This window comes from Triticum urartu, chromosome 4, assembly GCF_003073215.2.
Source record: "Triticum urartu cultivar G1812 chromosome 4, Tu2.1, whole genome shotgun sequence".
Classification (NCBI taxonomy): Eukaryota; Viridiplantae; Streptophyta; class Magnoliopsida; order Poales; family Poaceae; genus Triticum; species Triticum urartu.
In genome coordinates this window covers 452,444,629-452,459,978 of record NC_053025.1, presented here as the reverse complement: position 1 = coordinate 452,459,978, position 15,350 = coordinate 452,444,629, and the positions used below count along the sequence as shown (strand labels likewise).

At 44.3% G+C, this 15,350-nt stretch overlaps 1 pseudogene; it reads right to left on the bottom strand.

The window, feature by feature from the left end:
- The window catches only part of LOC125554795, an 85,418-nt pseudogene that overhangs the window by 66,674 nt on the left and 3,394 nt on the right, over positions 1-15,350 (bottom strand).

Below are 15,350 nucleotides of genomic sequence, written 5' to 3'. Positions count from 1 at the left end.
ATTAAAATGCACCAACCGCGTGTGTAACCGTGATGGTCTCTTCTCGGCGGAGTCCGGGAAGTGAACACGGTGTTGGAGTTATGCTTGACGTAGGTTGTTCTAGGATCACTTCTTGATCATAGTTTCTCGACCGTGCTTTTGCCTTCTCTTCTCGCTCTCATTTGCGTATGTTAGCCACCAAATATGCTAGTCGCTTGCTGTAGTTCCACCTCATACCTTTTACCCTACCTATGAGCTTAAATAGTCTTGATCGTGAGGGTGTGAGATTGCTGAGTCCCCGTGACTCACAGATACTTCCAAAACCAGTTTGCAGGTGCTGATGTTACCGAGCAGGTGACGCAACCAAGCTCAAGGAGGAGCTCGATGAAGACCTTATCCTTTGTGTTGTTTCGTTCTAGTTGATCAGTAGTGGAGCCCAGTTGGGACGATGGGGGATCTGTGTAGCATTTGGGGTAGTCTTCTTTTATTTTGGTTCCGTAGTCGGACCCTGATTGTATCTGGTTGATGTAATGCTTTATTCATGTAATTGTGTGAAGTGGCGATTGTAAGCCAACTATGTATCTTTTTCCCTTATGTATTACATGGGTTGTGTGAAGATTACCTCACTTGCGACATTGCTTTCAATGCGGTTATGCCTCTAAGTCGTGCTTCGACACGTGGGAGATATAGCCGCATCGAGGGCGTTACAGACATTCCAATCCAACCACAAGAATCTTGACCTCTAGCCCTCCCCAAGTTTCTTTCCACTCAAATCATCTTTCCACCATATCCAAATCTATGAGAGAGAGAGAGTTGAGTGTTGGGGAGACTATCATTTGAAGAACAAGAGCAAGGAGTTCATCATCAACACACCATCTATTACCTTTTGGAGAGTGGTGTCTCCTAGATTGGTTAGGTGTCACTTGAGAGCCTCTGTCAAGATTATGGAGTTGAACCAAGGAGTTTGTAAGGGCAAGGAGATCGCCTACTTCACGAAGATCTACCCAAGTGAGGCAAGTCCTTCACGGGTGATGAACATGGTGGGATAGACAAGGTTGCTTCTTCATGGACCCCTCATGGGTGGAGCCCTCCGTGGACTCGTGCAACTATTACCCTTCATGGGTTGAAGTCTCCATTAACGTGGATGTACGATATCACCACCTATCGGAACCACGCCAAAATCTCCATGTCTACATTGTGTTTGCTCCCTCTAAACTCCTCCCCTTTACATTCATATGCAATGATTTACATTCCGCTACTATAATCTTAGAATTGCATGTGTATGTTGATTGCTTGACTTGTGATAAGTTGCTAAAATCTGCCAAGACTTAAAATTGGTAAAAGGCTAGATTTTTATTTGGTCAAGTAGTCTAATCACCCCCTCTAGACATACTTTTGATCCTACAAGTGGTATCAGAGCTTTGGTCTCCATTTGCCTTGATTTCCATAGCTTTGGCGATCATAGCCTTGGTTTCACAACGTAGGAGAGTATGGCATCTAGTGAGGGAAATTACCACCGTAGAGGTCCTTACTTTGATGGTACTAATTTTGCTAGTTGGGAGCATAAGATGAAAATGCATATTCTTGGACATAACACAGCCGTTTGGGCTATTGTGTGTAGGCTTGCAAGGTGAATTCTTCGATGGGAGAGAACCAAATTGTGAAGCTACCGCGGAAGAATTGAAGATGTTGCAATACAATGCTCAAGCTTGCGATATCCTCTTCAACGGATTGTGCCCCAAAGAATTCAACAAAATCAACCGTCTTGAGAATGCAAAGGAAATTTGGGATGCTTTGATTGATATGCACGAAGGTACCGACTCCGTCAATGAATCTAAATTGGATGTGCTTCAAAGTGAACTTGACAGGTTCAAAATGAAGGATGGTGAAGGTGTCACTGAAATGTACTCTAGGCTTGCTCTCATCACAAATGAGATTGCCGGCTTAGGAAGCGATGACTGACAGATTCATCATCAAGAAGATCCTAAGAGCCTTGGATGGAAAATATGGCACCATGTGCACATTAATCCAAATGATGCCCAATTACAAAGATCTGAAGCCAACGGAAGTCATTGGTAGAATTGTTGCTCATGAGATGTCACTCAAGGATAAAGAAGAGCTTCAAAACAAGTCTAGTGGTTCTTACAAAGCCTCATGTGATGCTTGTACATCATCAAGTGAGAGACAAGTCTTCAATGAGGAATTGGGCCTAATGGTGAAGAACTTCAACAAGTTCTACAAGAGTAGAAGCAAACAAACAAGTTCCAAGTCAAGGTCCTACAATGAGAAAAGATCTTCTAGTCGTGAGCGTAATTGCTACAATTGCGGAAGACCCGGGCACTACTCCAATGAGTGTACGGCTCCCTACAAAAGAAGAGAAGACTCACCTAAAAGGAGAAGTAGAAGAGAAGAATCACCTCCAAGTGAGAGAAGGAGTAGAGATGATCGTTATGGATGAAGAACCTCTCACAGGAGCAAGGATTCGAAAAGGAAGGACAAGTCATCAAGGAGCTACACAAGACGAAGACATCAAGCTCATGTTGGTGAATGGGTATTCGACTCCAGCTCCGACCACCGCTCCGAGAGAAGTTATCACTCCAACTCCGAATATACTCAAGATGAAGGTGTTGCCGGTCTAGCACTTGTGTCGACCAACTCCTATGACATATTTGACTCACCAAATGAAGGAATTGGAAGATGCTTCATGGATAAAGGCACAAAGGTATCACACCCCGAGTATGTTGATTTCAATAGTGATGAAGATGATTTGCTAGGTGATGATGATTTACTTGTTTACAACTCTAGTGATGAAAAATATGATGAACTTTCTATTAATCCTGCTAATCAAGATAAAATGAATGACGATGATAAGAAGGTGATAGAGCGTCTAACTAAAGAACTAAACACTCTTAAGTTAGCTCATGAAACTACCTTAGAAGATCATCTAGAACTTTTAAAGAATCTTAAGACGCTACTCTTTGAAAAGCTCAACCTAGAGCAAGAGAATGGGTTCTTAAAAGCAATCAATGATGATCTCCATAAGAAAAGTTCTTCTTACATTGCCAAGCGTTTACTCTTGTCTACTTACATGCCACAAGTATAATCTAGCAACAAGAGTAAGAAAGATTCTTCTTCTAGTAGTAACAATAATCATGCTAAATCCAATATTGTTGCTTCTAGTAGTTCTCTTTATTCCACTAATGATTCTCTTAGCCAAGTTACACTTGAGCAAGAAAATAGCTTATTGAAGGGAATTATAGAGAAAGGTGTTTACAAGAGCCTTGCCGGAAGTAAGCAATTTGAGGAAATTGTAGGCAAGAAAGGAAGGCACCGGAAGAATCAAGGTGTTGGTTTTGAACGAAAGTTCAATGCTAATGGAGTTGAGTGGGAAGAAGATCAATACCCCACGACGAAGTTTGTTCCCCAACAAGAGATGTATGATCTTACTTCCTTCAATGGAACACAAGCTCAAGATGATCTTCCATCACAAGACGACAAGAAAAAAGGCAAGGACAAGCTTCAAGAGGAGATTGATGCACTTGAAGAAGCTCCGAAGGCCTTAGTCAAGTGGGTTCCCAAGACTACATCAACTTCTACTTCATCAAGTACGACTACGACTCCAAGGATTTGTTGGGGAACGTAGCATGCAATTTCAAAAAAAATCCTACACTCACGCAAGATATATCTAGGGGATGCATAGAAATGAGAGGGGGAGAGTGTGTCCACATACCCTCATAGACCGAAAGCGGAAGCGTTTGACAATGCGGTTGATGTAGTCGAACTTCTTCTCGTTTCGACCGGTCAAGCACCGAACGTACGGCACCTCTGAGTTCTGCATACGTTCAGCTCGATGACGTCCCTCGAACTCTTGATCCAGCAAAGTGTCAAGGGAGAGTTCCATCAGCACGACGGCATGGTGACGGTGATGGTGAAGTGATCCACACAGGGCTTCGCCTAAGAACTACGTGAATATGACCGGAGGCGTAAACTGTGGAGGGGGGAGCCGCACACAGCTAACAATGTTTGTTGTGTGTTCTAGCGGTGCCCCCTCATATATATATATAGGTTGGAGGGGAGGAGAGGCAGCCAAGGGGGCGCCCCAAGTAGGAGGAATCCTACTTGGGGTCCTCCCAATTCGGCCTCCCCCCTTTCCTATTCCTATTCGGACTAGGAAGGGAAGAGGGGGAAGGGGGAATCCTATTCCCTTTTTCCTTTCCTCCTTCCCGTTTTCTACTCCAATTTGGCCAGCCCAAATGGGGGGGCACCAACCCCTTAGGGGCTGGTTTGTCCCTCTCTTGGCCCATTAGGCCCATATAGCTTGCCGGGGTTTGCCCGGAACCCCTTCAGGTGACCCGATACGTACCCGGTACCCCAGAACACTTCCGATGTCCGAATGCTATCGTCCTGTATATGAATCTTTACCTCTCTACCATTTCGAGACTCCTCGTCATGTCCGTGATCTCATCCGGGACTCCCAACAACATTTAGTCACCAAATCACACAACTCATGTAATACAAATCGTCATCGAACGTTAAGTGTGCGGACCCTACGGGTTCGAGAACTATGTAGACATGACCGAGACACCTCTCCGGTCAATAACCAATAGCGGAACCTGGATGCTCATATTGGTTCCCACATATTCTACTAAGATCTTTATCGGTCAAACCGTTATAACAACATACGTTATTCCCTTTGTCATCGGTACATTACTTGCCCGAGATTCGATCGTCGGTATCTCCATACCTAGTTCAATCTCGTTACCGGCAAGTCTCCTTACTCGTTCAGTAATGCATGATCCCACAACTAAATCATTAGTCACATTGCATGCAAGACTTATTATGATGTGCATTACCAAGAGGGCCCAGAGATACCTCTCCGATACTTGGAGTGACAAATCCTAATCTCGATCTATGCCAACCCAACAAACACCTTCGGAGATACCTGTAGAGCATCTTTATAATCACCTAGTTACGTTGTGACGTTTGATAGCACACAAAGTATTCCTCTGGTATCCAGGAGTTGCATAATCTCATAGTCAAAGGAATATGTATAAGTCATGAAGAAAGCAATAGCTATAAAACTTAACGATCATTATGCTAAGCTAATGGATGGGTCTTGTCCATCACATCATTCTTCTAATTATGTGATCCCATTAATCAAATGACAACACATGTCTATGGTTAGGAAACTTAACCATCTTTGATCAACGAGCTAGTCTAGTAGAGGCTTACTAGGGACACGGTGTTTTGTCTATATTTCCCAACAAGCGCTATTGTTTAACGCCCGTAGCTGGGCATTGATAATTTCAATGATGCTCGCATAAAAGAGAAGAATTGAAGCACAAAGAGAGAACCATGAAAATTTTGACAAACACATCTAGGTCTAACATACTCCCTATGCATAGGCATTTTATAAGCAAACAAATTATCAAGGCAAGCAAAAAATATCATATGCAAGGAAGGAGAAAGAGATGATAACAATCTCAACATGAAGAGAGCTAATTTACTAACATGGAAATTTCCAAAACCATATTTTCCTCTCTCATAATAATTACATGTAGGATCATATTCAAATTCAACAATATAGCTATCACACAACATATTTCCTACATGATCCTCATGTATGCAAAGTTGACACTCTTCCAAAATAGTGGGATTATCATAAAATAAAGTCATGACCTCTTCGAACCCACTTCTATCAAAAGCTTCATAATATTGAACATTATCCAAATATGTGGGATCTAAAGTTGACACTCTTCCGAACCCACTTTCAGTATTATTGCAAACATTATTATCAATCTCATATTCATCATGGGGCTTAAATAAATTTTCAAGATTGTAAGAAGAATCACCCCAATCATGATCATTGCAACAAGTAGTAGGCATAGCAAAATTAGCATCCCCAAGCTTAGGGTTTTGCATATCATTAACATAATTGACATTAATATAATTTATAATAACATCATTGCAATCATGCTTTTTATTCAAAGATCTATCGTGAATCACTTCATAAAGTACTTCATTACAATTTTCAGATTCACGAATCTCACGCAAAACTTCATAAAGATAACCTAGTGCACTCAACTCACTAGCAATTGGTTCATCATGATTGGATCTTTTAAAAAGATTAGCAAGTGGATGGGGATCCATATCAATAGATTTTTAGTGAGCGAAGATGCAAGTAAATAGAAGGCACAAGGTAACACAAGCAAAGATAGCAAATGAACAAGGCGAATGGAAGAAGGGCAAAAGAAAATGTAAATCTTTTTGAAAATCATTTAGAAGTGGGGGAGAGGAAAATGAGAGGTGAATGGCAAATAATGTAATGCGAGAGATGAGAGTTTTTGATGGGCAAGGTTGTCAGAATCGCGATTTTGTTATACGATTCTACGACTTTACGATCCAAACTAACCCCTATGATTCTACGATTTTAGTTCATAGAATCTACGTTTATACGATCCTGATAGTGAAGATTCTACGATTTGCGATCTTACCATCGGAGCTCCGATCCGATTCAAAATCACGATTCTGACAACCTTGTTGATGGGTACTTGGTATGTCTTGACCTGGCGTAGATCTCCCTGGCAACGGCGCCAGAAATTCTTCCTGCTACCTCTTGAGCTTGAGTTGGTTTTTCCCTTGAAGAGGAAAGGGTGATGCAGCAAAGTAGAGTAAGTATTTCCCTCAGCTTTTGAGAACCAAGGTATCAACCCAGTAGGAGACAACACAACAAGCCACCGAATACCTGACAAACAAACACCAACTTGCACCCAACGTGATAAAAGGGTTGTCAATCCCTTCATGGTTATTTGCAAAGTGAGATATGATATAGATGGATAAACGGAAAGTAATATTTTTGGTATTTTTGGTTTATGGAACAGAAAGTAAAAGATTGCAAAGAAAGTAAATAGGAAACTAAAATTGTATATCAGAAACTTATATGATGGAAAATAGACCCGGGGGCCATAGGTTTCACTAGAGGCTTCTCTTAAGATAAAAAATATTACGGTGGGTGAACAAATTACTGCCGAGTAATTGAGAGAAAATCGCAAAGTTATGACGGTATCTAAGGCAATGATCATGAATATAGGCACCACGCCCGTGTCAAGTAGACCGACTCCTGCCTGCATCTACTACTATTACTCCACACACCGACCGACTCCTGCCTGCATCTAGAGTATTAAGTTCATGAAAAACAGAGTAACGCATTAAGTAAGATGACATGATGTAGCAGGATAAACTCAAGCAATATGATGAAAATCCCATCTTGTTATCCTCGATGGCAACAATACAATACGTGTCGGTGTACCTTCTGTCACCAGGATCGAGCACCGCAAGATTGAACCCAAAGCTATGCACTTCTCCCATTGCAAGAAAAACCAATCTAGTTGGCCAAACCAAATCGATAGTTCGAAGAGACTTGCAAAGATATCAAATCATGCATAAAAGAATTCAGAGGATATTCAAATAATATTCATAGATAAGCTGATCATAAATCCACAATTCATCGGATCTCGGCAAACACACCGCAAAAGAGTATTAGATCGAATAGATCTCCAAGAACATCAAGGAGAACTTTGCATTGAGAATCCAATAGAGAGAAGAAGCCATCTAGCTACTAGCTATGGACCCGTAGGTCTGTGGTAAACTACTCACGCTTCATCGGAGAGGCAATGGTGTTGATGTAGAAGCCCTCTGTGATCGAATCCCCCTCCGGCAGGATGCCGGAAAAGGCCCCTAGATGGGATCTCACGGGTACAGAAGGTTGCAGCGGTGGAAAAGTGGTTTCATGGCTCCCCTCGAAGGTTTTGGGATATTTGAGAATATATAGGTGGAAGAAATAGGTTGGTGGAGTCACGAGGGGCCCACAAGGGTGGGGGGCCTCCCGACCTTGTGGTCGCCTCGTGGATTTCCTGACGTGCACTCCAAGCCCTTTGGATGTCTTCTAGTCCAAGAAAAATCATCATGAAAGTTTCATTCCGTTTGGACTCCGTTTGGTATTCCTTTTCTGCGAAACTCTAAAACAAGGAAAAGACAGGAACTGGCACTGGGGCCAGGTTAATAGGTTAGTCCCAAAAATCATATAAAATAGCATATTAATGCATATAAAACATCCAAAATAGATAATATAATAGCATGGAACAATATAAAATTATAGATACATTGGAGACATATCACATTATAAGATGATCCCTTCACTAAAGCACCTCATGATGATCGGGTGTGATAGACTCTACGTTCACATACAACGAGTGTAAGCCAGTTTTACACAAGCAAAATACTTGGGTTAGACTTAACGAACCTAGCATGTACAAACATGGTCTCGGAACACTGGAGACCGAAAGGTCGAACGTGAGTCATATAGTAGATATGATCAACATAGAGATGTTCACCATTGAAGACTACCCCATCTCATGTGATGATCGGACATGGGTTAGTTGATTTGGATCATGTATCACTTAAATAACTTAATGGATGTTAACCACAGATCCAAAGGCAAGATCTTTGTTGCCAAGAATGTGTCATTTCTAGAGAATGAGTTTCTCTCAAAAGAAGTGAGTGGGAGGAAAGTAGAACTTGATGAGGTAGTTGTACCTTCTCTTGAATTGGAAAGTACCACACGAGGGAAAACCAGTTCCGTGATGCCTACACCAACTAGAGAGGAAGCTAATGATGGTGATCATGAAACTTCAGATCAAGTTACTACTGAACTTCGTTGGTCGACCAAAATACGTTCCGCACCAGAGTGGTACGGTACTCCTGTCCTGGAAGTCATGTTATTAGACCACGACGAACCTACGAACTATGAAGACGCTATGATGAGCCCAGATTTCGATAAATGGCTTGAGGCCATGAAATCTGAGATAGGATCCATGTATGAGAACAAAGTGTGGACTTTGGTGGACTTTCCCGATCACTGGCAACCCATTGAGAATAAATGGATCTTCAAGAAGAAGATGAACACTGATGGTAATGTCACTGTCTACAAAGCTTGACTTGTCGCAAAAAGTTTTTGACAAGTTCAAGGGGTTGACTATGTTGAGACTTTCTCACCCGTAGCAATGCTTAAGTCTATCCGAATCATGTTAGCAATTATGGCATTTTATGATTATGAAATCTGGCAAATGGATGCCAAAACTGCACTCCTTAACAGATTTCTTAAAGAAGATTTGTATATGATGCAACCAGAAGGTTTTGTTGATCCTAAAGGTGCTGACAAAGTGTGCAAGCTCCAGTGATCCATCTATGGACTGGTGCAAGCATCTCGGAGTTGGAATATATGCTTTGATGAGAATATCAAAGCATATGGTTTTATACAGACTTATGGTGAAGCCTGTATTTACAAAAAAGTGAGTGGGAGCTTTGTAGTATTTCTGATATTATATGTGGATGACATATTGCGGATCAGAAATGATATAGAATTTATGGATAGCATAAAAGGATACTTGAATAAGAATTTTTTCAATGAAAGACCTCGGTTAAGCTAATTATATATTGGGCATCAAGATCTATAGGGATAGATCGAGACGCTTAATAGGACTTTCTCAAAACACATACCTTGGCAAAGTTTTGAAGAATTTCAAAATAGATCAGTCAAAGAAAGGGTTCGTGCCTATGTTGCAAGGTGTGAAGTTGAGTAAGACTCAAAGCCTGACCACGACAAAAGATAGAGGGAGAATGAAAGTCATTATCTATGCCTCAAGAATAGGTTCTATAAAGTATTCCATGTTGTTTACCAGACCTGTTTGTGTGCCTTTCCATGAGTTTGGCAAGGGGGTACAATAGTGATCCAAGAGTGGATCACTATACAACAGTCAAAATTATCCTTAGTTACCTAAGAATACTAAGGAAATGTTTCTCGGTTATGGAGGTGATAAAGAGTTCGTCGTAAAGGGTTACGTCAATGCAAGCTTTGACACTGATCCGAATGACTCTGAGTCTCAATCTGGATACATATTGAACGTGGGAGCAATTAGCTAGAGTAGCTCCATGCAGAGCATTGTAGACATAGAAATTTGCAAAATACATACGGATCGGACTGTGGCAAACCCGTTGACTAGACCTCTCTCCCAAGCAAAACATGATCACACCTTATTACTCTTTGGGTGTTAATCACATGGTGATGTGAACTAGATTATTGACTCTAGTAAGCTCTTTGGGTGTTAGTCACATGGTGATGTGAACTATGGGTGTTAATCACATGGCGATGTGAACTAGATTATTGACTCTAGTGCAAGTGGGAGACTGATGGATATATGCCCTAGAGGCAATAATAAAGTTGTTATTATTATATTTCCTTATTCATGATAAAGGTTTACAATTCATGCTAGATTTGTATTGACCGGAAACTTAAATACATGTGTGGATACATAAAAAAATACCGTGTCCCTAGTGAGCCTCTACTAGACTAGCTCGTTGATCAAAGATGGTTAAGGTTTCCTAACCACAGACATGAGTTGTCACTTGATAACAGGATCACATCATTAGGAGAATGATGTGGTGGGCAAGACCCATCCATTAGCTTAGCATATGATCGTTCAGTTTATTGCTACTGCTTTCTTAATGTCAAATACATGTTCCTTCGACCATGAGATCATGCAACTCCCGGATACCGGGGGAATACCTTGTGTGCTGTCAAATGTCACAACATAACTCGATGATCATAAATATGATCTACATGTATCTTCAAAGGTGTCTATTAAGTGGGCGTGGATCGAGATTGGGATTTATCACTCTGTATACCGGAGAGGTATCTCTGGGCCCTATCGTAATAGATCATCATAAGAAGCTTGCAAGAAAAGTGACAAAGGAATTAGTTACAAGATGATGTATTACAAAACGAGTAAAAAGACTTGCTAATGACGAGATTGAACTAGGTATGGAGATATCGACGACTGAATCTCGGGTAAGTAGCATACCGACAGACAAAGGGAACTACGTATGTTGCCATAAAGGTTAGACCGATAAAGATCTTCATAGAATATGTAGGAACCAATATGGGCATCCAGGTCCCGCTATTGGTTATTGACCAGAGAGGCGCCTCGGTCATGTCTACATCATTCTCAAACCCATAGGGTCCGCACATTTAATGTTCATTGACGATATAGTATTATATGAGTTATGTGAGTTGGTGACCGAATGTTGTTTGGAGTCCCGGATGAGATCACGGACATGACGAGGAGCTCCGAAATGGTCCGTAGGTAAAGATTAATATATGGGATGAAGGTATTCTGGTTTCAGAAAGGTTTCGGAATGCATCGGAGTGCCGGAAGGGGTTCTGGGAGGCCACCGGTAGGTTATACTTACTTGGTGGGCCTCATGGGCCAAGGAGGGAGGCGCACCAGCCCACAAGGGGGCTGGGTGTGTTCCACCTCCCCTTCCCTGTGCGCTAGAAGGAAGGAGGGGGCGCCCTAGGGCAGCCGGCCCCCTTTTCCTTTCCCCCATGCTCCATACATGGAAGGGGGAAGGCTCCTGAGGCAGGGCAAGCCGCCGGCCCCCTCCTGTCGTTTTCCTCCGGGGGGCGCGTCTAGGGCTGCCTCCTATCCCCCTCCACCTATATATATGTGGGGAGGGAAAGGGGCAACACACACAATGATCCCCAAGTCATGTGCGGCGCCCCTCTCCCTCCAGTTCATCCTTGGTCATATTTTCATAGTGCTCGGCGAAGCCCTGCGGAGATAGTTGCATCACCACCGTCACCATGACATCGTGCTGCTGGAACTCATCTACCACTTTGCCCGTCTTGCTGGATCAAGAAGGTGAGGGCGTCATCGAGCCGAACGTGTGCTGAACGCGGAGGTGCCGTACATTCGGTACTTGATCGTGAAGGTGTACGACTACATCAACCACGTTGATAAATGCTTCTTCTTAATGGTCTACGAGGGTACGTAGACACACTCTACCCTCTCGTTGCTATGCATCTCCATGGATAGATCTTGCATGTGTAGAATTTTTTTTGTTTTCCATGCAACGTTTCCCAACAACACCGTGTCAGGCTCGTCATCACGGTCCACGCCAATAGCGAGGTAGTTCTTGGCGAGCACATGGACTACAGCGGGCGAGGTGAGTAGTAGCCGAGCTCAATGTTGCGGTCCATGTAGTCCGCAAGGGTCAGTGTCGGGTCTAGCCGCTCCGGGTTGTTGGTGGTGAAGATCATTGGGTGTTCGCTGACAAGGACGACCAGAGCAAATCCACCAAGTTGATGACACTGTGGCACCCTGGCTCAGAGGAACCAGAACGCCCCGTATTCTAGCCCAGAGATCGAGGAGAAGTCTCTGGATATGGCACTGCTTGACATAGAACAAATCAGCTCTTATTACAAAAGATAATGATACAAGTGTCTAATGTTACAAAGGATCACATCAGCACGGCGATACTACGCCTGCAATACTACACTTGCTCTATGCTAGCAGCGGAACAACTCGTAGCAGCGGAACAACGACGAAGGTGGTGAACTCCACTCCGCAGGGACTCTGGCTGGGACACGATCTAGCTCGCACGCATGTAACCTCAACAAGCAAAGAAATCAATCACGACATTACCTGCAATCTGGCATGACATGCCAGGTTAGTACATTAAATGTACTTGCAAGCTCACAACAACCAAAAGCATCAAGGCAAGACAACAACATAGCATTAGCAGATTAATTAAATAACAGCTACCATGATAGGAAAGCAACTACTAAGCATGATATGAAACTACTACGATACTGATACACCACCATCTCAGATCTCAATAACCATCTCACCCTTGGCTATCCGACCAAGCAATATACCATCTCGATCACCTTGTGATCCACGTGATCCTGGTGATCAAACATCCACATGATCACCTCGCGACCCCATCACAAACTCAATGATCATCCTCTGGATCATCTCAACATCATCATCTGCATCCTTCCAAACTGTTACAGCTCACAATATCCACAAATAAATCACCTATAAGTCATTCTGTCACGTGAGTGTTGGTCGAACGATGGGACCTAGTACGAACTTATGCCCATGACCGAGGACGCGGCTATCGATAGATTAACTTACACTCTGCAGAGGTAGCGCACTTTACCCACACCACGGAACCCATGGCCTCGCACTCCCATTCGGGTGGACCAACAATGTTCTGACAAAACCGATCTACTGCCATGACACTCTCCCGGCCACTCCGACCAACTCCCCTTTGGGCTAAGTCATGGGTGGACCCGTGCCTACCAAAGGCATCAACGGCCACCATCGTGGCAAAACAAAAACGGTCCCAAACGGGGACAGGAGATATCAATACCAAAACCATGGGCACACAAGGTTATGTCGGCTTACCGGGCCTGGGTACCACACGTCCATAACCTTCCCTCGTTGGAGGCACCGACGAGAGGCATGACAATAGACCACATTAGGGCCTTCCCATAAAATGCAAATGTGGTTGCACTGGAAAAGCCCGATTCGGTGGCACCTGAGCAACTTAATGACGGAATTTATCCCCAAAATATAACTGCTATAACTGATACTCCGATATGACTTATCAACCTGTAATCCAAGTCATAGCAATATCGAACAACTAGTCCAAAGCATAATATCGTCATATCAAAATACTCCAAGGATAGCATAACACTACTATGATGAATCCAAGAATGATAATGCTGCTACTTTAATAGCAAGAACTAGCTATCTAGCTAAGATCCACATGCAAGCATCATTTACTAAATCATACTTCAAGACACAATATCAACTAGCATCATGATAAAAATAATTCTAGCCACTAATAATCCAAAGGCAGCGTGATATCCAAAGTAATACTCCAAAGCATAATACCATCATGAAAATAATCATAATAGCCACTAAGAATCCAAAGGCAACATGTCATCCACATAACCTTCAAAATATAAGTCCTAGAACTCCAAGCAATATCATGGCAATAGCAAGCTCAAAAAAATACTCCCAAAAATGCCATGAACAAATCACAAGTAGCTAAAACAATATTTTAAACAAGTTCAAATAATTTAAACCATGTCACTACATTGCAATCATGCAAATGGAGGGTGTGGCTTTCCTGGGGTGGATGGATTCACCGGGAAGAAGTGTGGAAAGCTTGCGGAAAGAATCGTCGGAAAACGTTCCCTCTCGGAGGGGGCTGATTAGGTGCAAGGGAAAATGGTCATTTTTAGAATGTTAACACATGGTGAAAATGACACCAATAGAACGGGCTCGACGAGATGAAGAAGTGGGCTTTGGAATCACCTCATTTGGAGTTACGGGTGCAAAGATACGGTTATTTAAAGCTTAGGGACTAATCTATAAAAATACTTCTACAAACAGGTCCCTGGCAGATTAAACAGAACCTGCCTTTCTCAGAAATACGCTTTCCAGAGAGGAAAGTGCATTCTGGCCCGAAGAAGAAGCTAAATACGCTTTCGGTAAGGGAAAGCATACTCGCCTGGAGTACGTCTCTACTTATCCATGTCAGCGGGCCGACCCGGTCAACGCGTAGAGACCGACAGGCGGGGCCCAGGGGCGGGGTCTTCGTCTCGCCTGCGCTCGCACACAGTCCAGAGGGAGGGGCGCGGCGCCGGCGGTGATTGCCAGCGGCACGGGCCACCATTTGCGGCGCCCGGACTACCAGCATGCTCAGGGGAGCAAGGAGACTCCGTCCCGGGGTAGCATGGTCGTCGGGGAGCACGGGGCTGGTCAGGGCATTGGCCGCGGCGGACGGAGGCGCCGGGCACCGGAGGGCTCGTGGCCATGGACCACCAGAGGAGGAGGGGGAGGGCTAGGGTGGCTTCGGGGTGTGGATGGGGGCCTCTAGAGGTGTAAGAAGGAGGGGAGGAGCCCGGGGCTGCTCGGATTCAAGCAGAGCCTGGCGGCGGTTGCGGCGGCCATGGGAGGCGAGGAGAAGCTCCGGGAGCGATTGGAGGGGCTGGGCGGGGTGCTTGGAGAGTGAGGAGGCTGTGGATGAGCTCAGAGTGCCGCGGGGAGGGCCATTTTATAGGCGGGGCGAGGATGCCGAGTCGGTTGCCGCCGCTCGAGCTCGGCCAAAGCTCTGGCGAGCTCATCGATCACGGGGAGGGCACCGGAACACAACAAGGCATCAATTCAGAGGCCACGGAGAAGAAACCAACGCAGGGGGACAGAGGAAACGGACAGAGCGAGGACCGGGTCAAGCTGCGCACAGTGCGCTCGTGGGCGTGCGTCGGCTAGCTCCAGCGAGGACGCTTCGGGAGGGGGCAGGGGGTCGAGGGCGACGGGAGGGGAAGGGACAGTCATGTCGGCACGCTCGGACGCGAGAATACCGTCGAGGCAGAGCTTCCCGACGAGTCCAGTCGCGCCGGATGCCGCCAGAGCACGAGAAACGCCATGCCAGGGTGGTAGTCACCACAGGCACAG